This window comes from Caloenas nicobarica, chromosome 1, assembly GCF_036013445.1.
Source record: "Caloenas nicobarica isolate bCalNic1 chromosome 1, bCalNic1.hap1, whole genome shotgun sequence".
Taxonomy (NCBI): domain Eukaryota; kingdom Metazoa; phylum Chordata; class Aves; order Columbiformes; family Columbidae; genus Caloenas; species Caloenas nicobarica.
The window spans coordinates 213,492,332-213,504,342 of NC_088245.1; the positions used below are offsets into that span (position 1 = coordinate 213,492,332).

At 45.1% G+C, this 12,011-nt stretch overlaps 1 protein-coding gene across 2 annotated transcripts in view; it reads right to left on the minus strand.

Annotated features, from left to right (window-relative positions):
* Positions 1-12,011, minus strand: part of GDPD5 (glycerophosphodiester phosphodiesterase domain containing 5) — a 186,369-nt gene that overhangs the window by 121,714 nt on the left and 52,644 nt on the right. The window lies entirely within an intron of this gene.

Consider the following 12,011-nt stretch of genomic DNA (forward strand, 5'->3'; position numbering starts at 1 on the left):
AATGTATTTAAAGCAGCTGTGTTTAATCCCTGTCAGGGGTTTTCCACAGGTTCCTGGTGCACCAGTGGATGCCCAGAGCTCCAACACTGCAAGCTCAACTGCTGTTGGGCATCACTCATAGTGTCCACACAACAGCAAAGTGCCTGGCTGCTTTTCCAGAGCGTGCACGGTACATGGGCAGTAAGGAAATCGCACCCTCTCCAGGGGAAATGCTTCGTTTCCTCACATGCAGGATCCCCGGTGCTCAGATCTTGCAAAAAGCTGTGAGTTAAGTTATCCTCCCCCTTTACTCTGCCCTGGTGAGGCCAAATCTGGAGTACTGGGTCCAGTTTTGGGTTTCCCAGTTTAAGATAGATAAGGAATTACTGGAGAGAGTCCAGTGGAGGGACACAAAGATGCTGAGGGGTCTGGAGCATCTTTCTGATGGGGAAAGGCTGAGAGAGCTGGGGCTGTTGAGCTGGAGGAGAGAAGCTGAGAGGGATCTGAACAATGGGATCAATATCTCAGGGTGGGTGTCAGAGGATGGAGCAGACTCCGTTCAGTGGTGCCCAGCGCCAGGGTGAGGGGCAACGGGCACAGACTGGAACACAGGAGGGTCCATGTGAACATGAGGAGAAACTTCTTTGCTGGGAGGTGCCAGAGCCTGGACCAGGCTGCCCAGAGCGGCTGTGGAGTCTCCTGCTCTGGAGACATTCAAACCCATCTGGATGCAACCCTGTGTGATCTGCTCTGGTGACCCTGCTTTAGCAGGTGGGGTGGACTGGATATCTCCAGAGGTCCCTTCCAACCCCAGCCATCCTGTGATTCTGTGACAGTTATGAGTAGCAACATCCTCACTGGCACAAGCAAAGTGTGGCAGGGCTTACAGAGAGAGCCTAGCCACCTAAAAGCCTTTCATTGCCACGTCACATAGAAGAAAGCCTCCAAGAATGGGATGGACTGTATTTTTAATTATAGTTGATGCATAAGGGGATGCTCCAGATGTTGCAAACACTGTGGCAGAGTCTAGAAATGTTAACAAGGACATAGGCAGCACAGACCTTCCAGCTTCTGTCCTTCTTTGTGTCCATTTACACCCTATGCTTCATGCTGACAGCCTAGGACAGCCCTGTCCTGGCTTTCTCTAACGAGGACTCAGCATCCAGGAGGCAAACAGATTTTGCTAATTGATTGCTGTGGTTTCAAAGCCCACCAGACCATTACCAAGCTGTCTCCAGAGCCCACAACCCACAGGACCTTCGCTTTCTTCTTATACAGACACACAAAATGTGTTTTTGTCCAATGCTCTGGGTGCTGCTCGAGGCATTGAGCCAGGCAGAGGACACAAGATGCGCAGGGCTTGCATATCAATTCATAGCTGGTCCAGACCCCCCACGTGGTTTTGCTCTTCCCCCCAGGGAGGACGTGCAGGACAGCAGCAAAATCACATCTAGGCTGAAACGAGAGCTATTTGCTCATCGTGTCACCCCATCCTTTCCCAGCTCATCTGCCCCTAAGCGCTGCTGTGCCACCTCCATGGCCTCGTGCTTGAGGTCACCTCCCTGCCCACATTTCAGCTTTTCTCGGGCTATTTATAAAGCTCAGCATTTGTCACCACACAAGTTGCCTCCTATCTTCAGCTTCTGTCTGCTTCAAGATTGTGCCCACAAAATGAGTTTCCCCGATCTGCCTTCCCCATGCGCCGGCAGCTCACCAAGGGCAGAAGCAACTGTCAGATAGAATAGGACAGAAATGCTGAGGACATGCAAAGTTAGATGCTATTTAAGGGCCTTGGACAAAGCCATAGTCTCTGCCCTGGAGATGTGAAGCAGCAAGTGACGTAAAAAATGTTGCAGGACATACGCAGGATGTAAAAATTATGCAGTGTATTAACAACTCCACTGCCAAGCCTCACATTACCAGTGTGAAAACCTAGCGGACTACAGTCCTTAGAAGAAATCCTTTATGAATTAATCTCCAGAAAAATCATAAAATAGTTTGGGTTGAAAGGGACCTTCAAAGGTCATCAATCCAACAGCAAAGGACAACATCTCTACTGATTACCACCTCTTCCTCCTTTAGTCATGCAAGGCAAGAGGACAGACAGATCATCTCTACCTTTAAAAGCTTTGACCACATATTTTATTTGCTAGTTTACAATAACTGCATGGCAAACTCCAAAACAAGGACTACACTGGAATATTTCATCACTCCACGCTTCTGGGAAACTCCTCACTGTTCTCCAGCCCAGACACCTGGAGAAGAGGTACTGTACACCAGCTACAAAGTGTCAAAGCTGGAAAACTCTGACTTTTCAAATCAAAATCCAATTCACCCAAAGTGGCAGGAGCCTGGAAGCAGAGGTTGCCCTTCAGGAAATAAAATAACTCATGTTATAGATTCATCATTCCATTCACAAAGTTGAAGCTCGAGCACTTATTATGTCCCCAGCTGAACCTTCACAGCACAACTCACGGGAGGCAACCGATACAGGTGGGAAGGGAACAGGGTGAGTTTGGAGAACAGATCTCATCTCAGGGCTATCATCAAGATCACAGAACAGTTTGGGCTGGAAGCTCCCCCAGTGCCCCCCCTGCCATGAGCAGGGACATCTGCACCAGCTCAGGTTGCTCAGAGCCCCGTCCAGCCTGGCCTGGGATGTCTCCAGGGATGGTTCATCCACCACCTCTCTGGCCAACCTGGGACAGGCTCTCACCACCCTCAGGGCCAACAATTTCTTCCTCATGTCTGGCCTGAATCTCCCCTCCTTTAGTTTAAAACCATCACCCCTTGTCCTACCACAACAGGCCCTGCTCAAAAGTCTGTCCCCGTCTTCCTTATCAGTCCCTTTTAAGTCCAGAAAGGCCACACTAAGGTCTCCTTGGAGCTTCTCTTCTCCAGCTGAACACCCCAACTGTCCCAGCCTGTCCTCCCAGCAGAGCTGTTCCAGCCTCGCATCATTTCTGTGGCCCTAAAAAAAGATCCCTGGTTCAACCTGTTCAAGACACAAACATCTCTCTTGTGACTGTATATCCAAAGCTATCGATGAAAGGCATGAACTTTGCTTGACAACTGGGGGTATTGGAGGCACCAAAGCCTTTTCAAACAGCCTTGTTTTAGTAAGGTAGGAGTGCACTTCAGAGATGGACCAGCAATCAGCCCTTCTCCTGCCACAACACCAACAGCCAAGGCAGATGCAAAAGCTTTGAGTTTTTTGTCCATTTCTGAAGAGCATCTACCAACCTCCTGCAGCAGCATCTAATCCAGCATCTCCCAACCTCCTGGCAGAGTTCAGGAGGGACACAAGTATTTTTAGTGCAAAAAGGTGACTCAAAAGCACTCCTGTCCTCCAACACCATCCCCAGAAGGCACTGCTATAAAGTATTAAAAGCAACAGAATCCACTAAAAACAACTGAGAGGGTAAAAATCAATTTTTCTTGGAAAAGGTCAGCAAGGGAAAAATACAGCTGAGAAGGGTCCGTAACCCTCCAAGCGAAGCTCCCACCCTGATCCCCAGCACAGGTAGATTCTATGGGAGCCCATTGATTCGGGTTCCTCTTTATAAAACTAGTCATAGAAGCTTGAAGAGAAGAAACCCAACACGAGTTTCAAAAAAAGCCATTCCTGAATGCAGTTGAGTAGCACGATACACAACCTACAAGCCAAAAATCATTCCCTTTTCTCCACGAACGTCATGAGTAGACGCACACAAACCCACAACAAAAAGGAAAACGCAAAATATGGCACTCACCCCCCCCGGCACACAGAGACACCCGAGTAGTAACAGGAGATGCAGGAAGAGGCTGAAGCTCAAACAAGATGTTGCTCGAGAGAAACGACACTGATACCATCTGTCCAGAGATCCTCGCTTGGCCGAGATCACCGACTGAACACTTACTTCTCCTGCCCCCAGAAGTGGATTTAACAGAGAGAAACAGAAAGTCCCTATCTTACCGTCACTGTTCCCATGACATCTACAGCTTTGAGGTGGAGAAAGCAGGCTATGAATGATTCAAACCTCCACTGGTTAGCATTACATGCAGAAATGAAAACAGGAAGCAAGATAACATATATTAATTATTCAAATTCAGCAACACGCACCAGAAGCAGGGGGGAAGGGTAACAAAGTAGAAAGCACAAACCCACACAAGCAACCTTGACTTTAAAGATTCATCCTCTGCCAATGGCTACAAACTTCTTAGAGCTGAATAATAGAGTTTGCCAGCTAGCTTGCCCAAAAAGGGGGAGCAGGGGAGAGTCCATCTTCAAATACAGCAGAAGCATTTTCTAAAGGCTCCAGGATGCCTAATTAGCACACATTGCATTCCTGAGATCCTGGACTGTGGGTATCCGTTACAGCCTGTGATACATTATTCCTTTCCAAACAGCTTTGTAGAAAGAAAAGGGGGGAAAAAAAAAAAAAAAGCAAGAGGGAAATCAAGTTGCAAATTTAAAACGGAAGCTCTCTAGGGAGATCTGGCCTAAAAATTTGGATTTTTTTTTTTTTGTCTCTATGAGTTGACTACTCCATTCCTGTCGCCTTAGAGCAATACTCAGAAATCTGGAGTGGAAAGGGAACAAAGCAATCAGGACCAATTGTTAAACCATCTCAAAGCTAGCAAATTAAGTAAAGAAAGAGAGCAAGAGCCCTCAGGTGCACTGAGTCAATAACATGAATTCAGCCATGGAATAGCAGGTTTAATAGCATCTAACCCTCTCACAAGGCTTGGTACAGTCCAAGTCCTCCCCTATAATCCCCCTTCAAGTTGAATTTTTTTTTTTTTTCCTATCAACCCAGTTTTACACAGGTCACACTGACCTCATTCAGCATCTTGGGACAAATCTTTTAATAGCCCAGAGACAAGCAGCTTAATACACAGGCAGCGACACCACCAGCAGCACTATGTTGAATACCCAGGTGGTTTGGGAGAGCTGGAGGGAAGAGATGAGACCTATGGGTTCCTGTCTGCCTTGCCTTGACCTGATACCTCTATCCTTCTTCCAAATATCCTAGGCTGGTTCACTACGATAAGCACGACTTCTTGTTTGAGCCTGCTAAGAGCTTCTAAATTGGATTAGCACATCCACGAAAGAACCAAAACATAGCCAAGGATGCTTTGGTGCATGCTTATGAATCCTGAAATCTAAGGAGATGGCTAGAGTGTGAAAATCCAAGCATTTGGGGAGAGGAAGACATCTGTGGTCTTCTACTATATCTCCATCCATCAAGATGTTGTGGCCTTCTCCAGCATTTCCATCCATCAAGGTGTGGCTGGAAAGACCCAGCAAATGGACAGCATAGGCTTTCCATCAGGAATCTCCCATGGTTTGGGAAAGGCAGATTTCTCTGGAGAGTGCAAGGGACAGCGGAGAAATGCCATCACAGTCATACCTCCATGTGCTCTCTCCATACCTGGAGAGGCCAAAAGGCCATCACAGCAGTGGGACACTCAAAAGCCAAGCAGGCCCCACACACACAAGCTCTCAAAAATCAGGCCCGAGGAATCTCGCCCCACTTGCAATGCAAATAAATGCGGAAGATATAGACTCCAAGGCTGTTTGAGATGATTTTTTTTAGCTAACCCATTTTAAAAGAACTTTGACAGATTCTACCAATTTCCACATTAAAAGGAGTGGTTTTTCTCTTGAGGGTGACTCATGGGATCACTGTTTACCAAGAATCTCTGTATCATTTCAACAATTTTAATAAAAGATGGAGATGTTATCAAGCTAGTTACACTTAAGAACTCATTAAGCAAATAATTACCTATACCTATTAGGTGGGAACATCACTGATAACCAATTATCCCTACTGATGTTCTTGTAAGATGTCTTGTCAATTGTTTCCTTAATTATACTGGAAAAATCCTGATTTTCCATAGATACTTTATAAAAAATAGAAGATAAGTTCTTCCAGAGCAAACTCTCCACTTCTATGTACAAAAAAGAAATCCTTTTTGTTGCCTGGCCAGGACTGAAACAACTTAAAGCATTAGAAGAAAGTGATCTAAATTACTGTGGCTTTCACAGACTCTTCATGGTTTTCATAGCAAACTTTTCTCTAATATACTAACATCTTCCAAGTAAAAGTAATGGAATTCCTCTTTCCCCGACTTGGACAACGGAAATGGAAGAGGGACAATATCACCATCTCTTTAATAACAGAACAACACTTGCAGAGGGATGTTTTTGCTACAGCCGTTCCCCCAGGAGGAAATCTATATGCACACACACACTGAGCAGTACTTTCCACATTTTGTTGGCCCAGACCCAGAACTTCTTGATTTGCAACACCAAGATTTAATTTCAAGGCGGGAACGGTAAGAGGACACCCCAAAGCTATAAACAGCCTCAAGTGCTAAGATGATACATTTTGGTGGTGGAAGGTGCCCAAGTAATGACTGTGATGACCCCTGATCACTGAAGACCTCTCAATGACCCAGCTGGGTTATTCTTTCCAAAACATCGTTTATGCCCTCCTCTGGATTTTGGGTTGGGTTAGAGGTCTCCCACCTGCTTTTCCGAGGCTACAAACATTCAGTTTTATATAGATAACACTGAAGAGTCTCTGCACAAATAAAAACAGCAGATGCATTAAAATGCCAGTTACCGTCTAAAATTTTCCCTGGTAAACAACAAAAATAAGCTGGAGCAACGTGTTCCTTGCCATGTGTGTTTGTGCATGTAAGTGGAGTATTTTGGATGATATTTGAGGCAGGAAAGCACATACTGGCTAAACACCCTTGCCCTAAAAGCCAAATGCTGCTCCCCAATGCCGGAAAATAAGGGGTAAATAAGTAAAAAAAAAGAAAAATTTGAAAGAGATGACTAACAGGACTTGTCTTGGTCTACCAGAGAAGTCTTACACCTCGGAAGGGGAACATCTTGATCTAGTTGAAAATATTCCTGCTCATTGCTAGAGGGTTGGACTAGATGGGCTTTGAAGGTCCCTTCCAACCCAAACTGTTGTATGATTACTGTCTCCCTGATGCCAAAACCCTAAAACTACATCCTAATCCAGGGTGACAGGCTTGCAGAGCCACTTTGATTCACCAAGTGGCAAGTGATGACCCAAATAGCCAGGATCTGGCTGATGTGTAGCCCCTATGGGTCTGATCTGTTGTTTATTGTTCTTAAAAAAAAATTAATGCTTTGAAACTAGGACAGCATGTAGTTTGGGAGTTGCACACTTCCAGTTAGTGAGAATTCAGACTTCAAAAGATAAACACTTCAAAGAGATTACAAAAGAAAAACTTAGACTTTAATCTCACTAAATAAATAAGCACAGTACATACTAACGCCCTCTGCAATCTAGCTTCTTAACATTTTCCACAAACTGAGGGCATGTTGGATGCCTAGCATTTTAAAAAGGGTTGAAGAAGCGGAACAGGACACCGGAAAAACCTGTACAAGCTTCTTGCAGAGCAATCACCAAATGCAATCTCTGCTTTCTGCATAAGCTCTGGCCTTTGCAAGAAAACCTTGCAAGTGAAGACCTCAGCACAGCTCTGAAAACCCAATATCTGCTACAGCCAAAGCTGTTCAGAAGAGCCAGGTTCTCTCCTCCTCCCAAGCTGGGAAGCAATTAACACCACTTACACAGATATTTCTAATATTAGTAGGACTGTGCTGCATTTTTGTTTGGGTTGGCAGTGGTGGTGGTCACACATTGCCTGACTTCAGGTTGTACCTGCACCAGCACATCACAGCAGAATCCTGCTCTACAAGCATCACCTCAAGGAGATGGATCACAACATGTGGCAAGCTTAGTAAGATAATTGCTCAATTAGTTCAATTTCTACCTAAATAGCATTTTGCATCTGTACATCCCCAAAAGACAACAGGAATAAGGTTTTCCAATAACACCAAGTACCAGCTATGATGTCCATGAAAAAGATCAAGCTACTTTCTTTGTCTTGGCAAAGACCACTAGGGATGGACAAGGCACAAACAACCCGGTTCATGGTCAGTTCAGATTCTTCTTGGGGAGATATTCAGAAACAGAGACCTAGTTCATGACAGATGAGAGCTGACCACCTGGTTTCTAAGTGACTTTTCAATGAAAACCAGTGCAACAAGTTCACAAGTTCTCCTTCATGCTCAGAAATTACAAGCCAATAGAAAGTTGGACATAGAAGAGTAGCAAGGACACTCAACGCATTTACCTGGGATGCCATCTTGCCTATATAGAGCCCCAGAATCAGAGAAACAAGACATAATGTAGACTAAAGATTTCTGCGCAAAGGAGATCAAAGCCACTTCAGTCCGAAATAACAGGTGATAAATAAGATACATCCAACATTTCCCAGGCTTCCCTAGCTGGAAAAGACCAAAGAGAATTCACGTAGCTTGCTTTGGAGTTTAAGAGTTGATTTTCTAAAGTGCAACAGCTCTGAGAGCCTCTGCTTCGTGGTTAGATCCGAGTGGCCAAAACACAAACTCTGCTCAAAGCTTTTCCTGCCGTGGGGGTAGTTCCTGAACAATAAACCTCTGTGGGTCACCAAGAGAGACCTCAAAAGACAGTTTCCCTTTTGCCCCATCTTTATGCTACTCCTTATTTTTTTAAAAAGCCTAAAATAAATCAGATGAAACCACAAACAGGTTCTGAAGTTACTGGAAGAAACAGGTAAAGCACAGATGGGGTGTGAGGATTTTTCATTAATAAGAAAACAGGATATTTTTGGTCACCTCTGCCAAAGGCTTCCTGGCAACTCAAGTATGAAGAAAGTTTGATCTTCTGGGAGCTGGCAGAGAGATGGGCAACAACTCATGAATTGCTCACATCTGCAAGTCTAATGAGGTTCTTGGCTTTTAGAAGGAGTAAAGAGAATTTTTAAGCAGCCCAAGAGGTGTAAAACCTCCACTCTTCCTGGCAGAGAAAGTCAGCTATTAACCACTGTAAAGACAGATGGTTGGCGGGGAGTCAAAAGTACCCAAGAAAGCTAGAAAAATGCATTAAATGACATGTGTAGAGCTGATCCCAACTCAGGGTAGCTGGTGGATCTGTCAAAAGTCTGCTTCCATCACTCTGAGTCTAATTCATAGGGGAGGCCCAAGTTGGGGTGCCCATAGAAGGAGATCTGCACTTCAACAAGAAAGGCCAACAAGCGTCAGGTAAGATAGGCTGGTGTTCAGCTGGCACAGAAATATTTATGTTACGGCAATGGAATCATGATGAATTCAGTCATAACAGTGCTGAAAGGGAGTGCCAAAAAAAATAAAATAAAATGGATTGACAAAGGCAGTAACAGCAACACCCTGAATTCCCATGCCAAGGAGTTAATTAGTCCTATAAGCACATTTCCTTTATATAGTGCTTTCTGGCTGAGAAAAATCTAAGAGTCTCTGTGTTGCAATCAGGGTCACTGACCATGATTAAAAATGCAAACAGTTTTACATGAAAAGCTACAGCAGCCCAACTGCTGCATGATCTTTAAACTGTGATAGCCCAACTGAGCCAGCATTCAGAAAACACATGCTAATTTCCAAGCTAGAAACTGCCAGGAAACCAACGGACTTTAGCAGAGGCCAAGTTTCAGTTTTAGTGTCCAAGAACAAGCCAACTAGACTTTCCATGAAGGCCTTGCCAGTATTGTCTTGAAGGAGTTTCTTGGTGGCATCCAGGAGGACCAAATAAAAAGAGGCCACAGCATGTTTTTTGGTCTTGTAGAATAACAGACTTGACACACCAAAAAGTTTGTCAGGCACCAGGAGGTGCTGATGGGTTAAACTGTAGGAGTGACGAGGACATTCTGGTGCTGCTCAACCTGAGGGCCCTGAAAAACCCTCAGCCAGAAGAGATGTCAGTCATTTTGCTGAAGTTTTCCTGCATTCAAGTAATATTCCAGCTAGTGGGGACGGTGATGTTTGGGAAGAGAGAGGGCAGCATCTAGGAGGCTGTTGGGAGTTTCCATACAACAGTCAACCATTTATGCCATAGAAACACAGAATCATTTTGCTTGGAAGAGACCCTCAAGATCATAGAGTCCAACCATTCCCTCAACCCTGGCACCACCCCATGTCCCTGAGAACCTCATCTCCGCATCTGTTCAATCCCTCCAGGGATGGTGACTCTACCACTGCCCTGGGCAGCCTGTTCCAATGCCCCACAGCCCTTTGGGGAAGAATTGTTCCCCAGATCCAACCTCAACCTCCCCTGGCGCAACTTGAGGCCGTTTCCTCTGGTCCTGGTGCTTGTTCCTGGGGAGCAGAGCCCGACCCCCCCTGGCTCCAAGCTCCTTTCAGGCAGGTCAGAGATCAGAAGGTCTCCCCTCAGCTTCTGTTCTCCAGGCTGGTGAAAACTAGGGACACCACAGGGAACAATCTCTGGGTTACAGTCAGCACCAACCACAGTAGCAGATTGGGTTCAGAGGGTTTTTACTGGGCACAGTCCTAAATGCCAGTCTGACTCCTCCAGGCACAGCAACTCCAGTACATATCTGGTCTCAGACCATCAGCTCTGCCGAGGAGGAAGATGTGCAAATCACACCAAAAGCCATCACAGCACATCACTTGGCATCGTACCTGGTGCAGTCACCTTGGGACAGCATGCCAGAAACATTCAGACCAGCACAAGAACAGTTAAAAACAAAAACAAAACAGCCCAACAGATAAGGGGTGAGACAACACAAAGACCCAGACAGCACCAGAAATGGCTGTTGATCTTGGCAGAAGACATGGAGGTATCTGAGCCACAAAACCAGAGAGACACAAGGGAAAGCACCAAACAGGTCTGGGAGAAGTTGCAAGGGGAGGGAGGTTGTGTCTTGACTAGGACATGCCATGTTCAACCTAAGCACAGAGACAGCCAAGGTGAGAGAAGAGAGGAAAAGCCAGTAGTGGAAGGCAGCAAGACCTACCCCGTTTCCCTGAAAATAAGACCTACTCCAAAAATAAGTCCTAGCATGATTTTTCAGGATGCTTGAAGTATAAGCCCTACTTCAAAAATAAGCCCTGGCTACAGTTCCATAAAAAAAAAATCAATTTAAATAGTGTCCAGGCAGCTATACATGTAAAAAGGTAAGCATCTTTTGAAGTAAAAATTAATATAAGACCCTGTCTTATTTTGGGGGAAACAGGATAGGAAAGCACAGCTAGATGCTCAAGAAAACTCTGATAAGGCTCAAGCACAGACAAGGAACTAAAAAACATCTAAGGAATTAAAAAGATTACATAGTATTTTTCTTCTCCACAGACTCCAAGAATTTTGCCATCTTCACCAAGCTGCAAACTGAAAGTTTACATTGAGCCTTATCCATGTTCAGCATATGTTTTCGCTGAGGAATTAAGTGGAAACAGAACTGGTTTTGAACATGCACAGCCTGGCAAGCTGTTTCTTTCACAAACAAGCTTTTCTCCCCCCTCCCCAATTACTCTTTCCTACACACTCCCCCTGAAGAGTTTTGTGTAATCACATGTGAATTGTATTAGCTAGGCCTCCAAGGAGCAGTTTTAATCTTCTTTGGAAGGTGTTAGCAGCTCAAGCAGGAGCCTGTCCAACACGTCACTGTAGAAGATTTGTCATCTGCTTTCCCTAAGACACCTTCCCTGCTGCACTGCTGAAAATTCGGTTCCTGCCAGCAGCAAGAGAACTGCAAGGACCACGCCAATAGAGGATGAGCAAAACATCTCCACACCCACCGCATGTACTTTAATTGAAACAGTAAGACGGGAGGAAAAAAAAAAAAACCAACAAGATTCATTTTACAATCAATACTCTGCATGTCTGCTGTGCAACTGCTACCCAGAGAATTAAGCATGAATGTCTCTGGCTTAATGAGAGGTGGAAAGTCCCAGTTAAATGAATTACGAGCTCTTTATTTCCTATGATTGATTCCTTCCATACAGCTGTAAGAAACATTCTTCACAAAAAAAAACATTCTTGGACAGCAGAGAAGTTAAACTAGTGAAACAGCAGGCTTGCTCTCACATATTTGCTGCTCCTTTCCTCCCATTCTGCACACAACCAACACGTGAGGCGCAGCACCAAAACACCCCTCAACCTTCACATCGACAACAAGACCCACACACA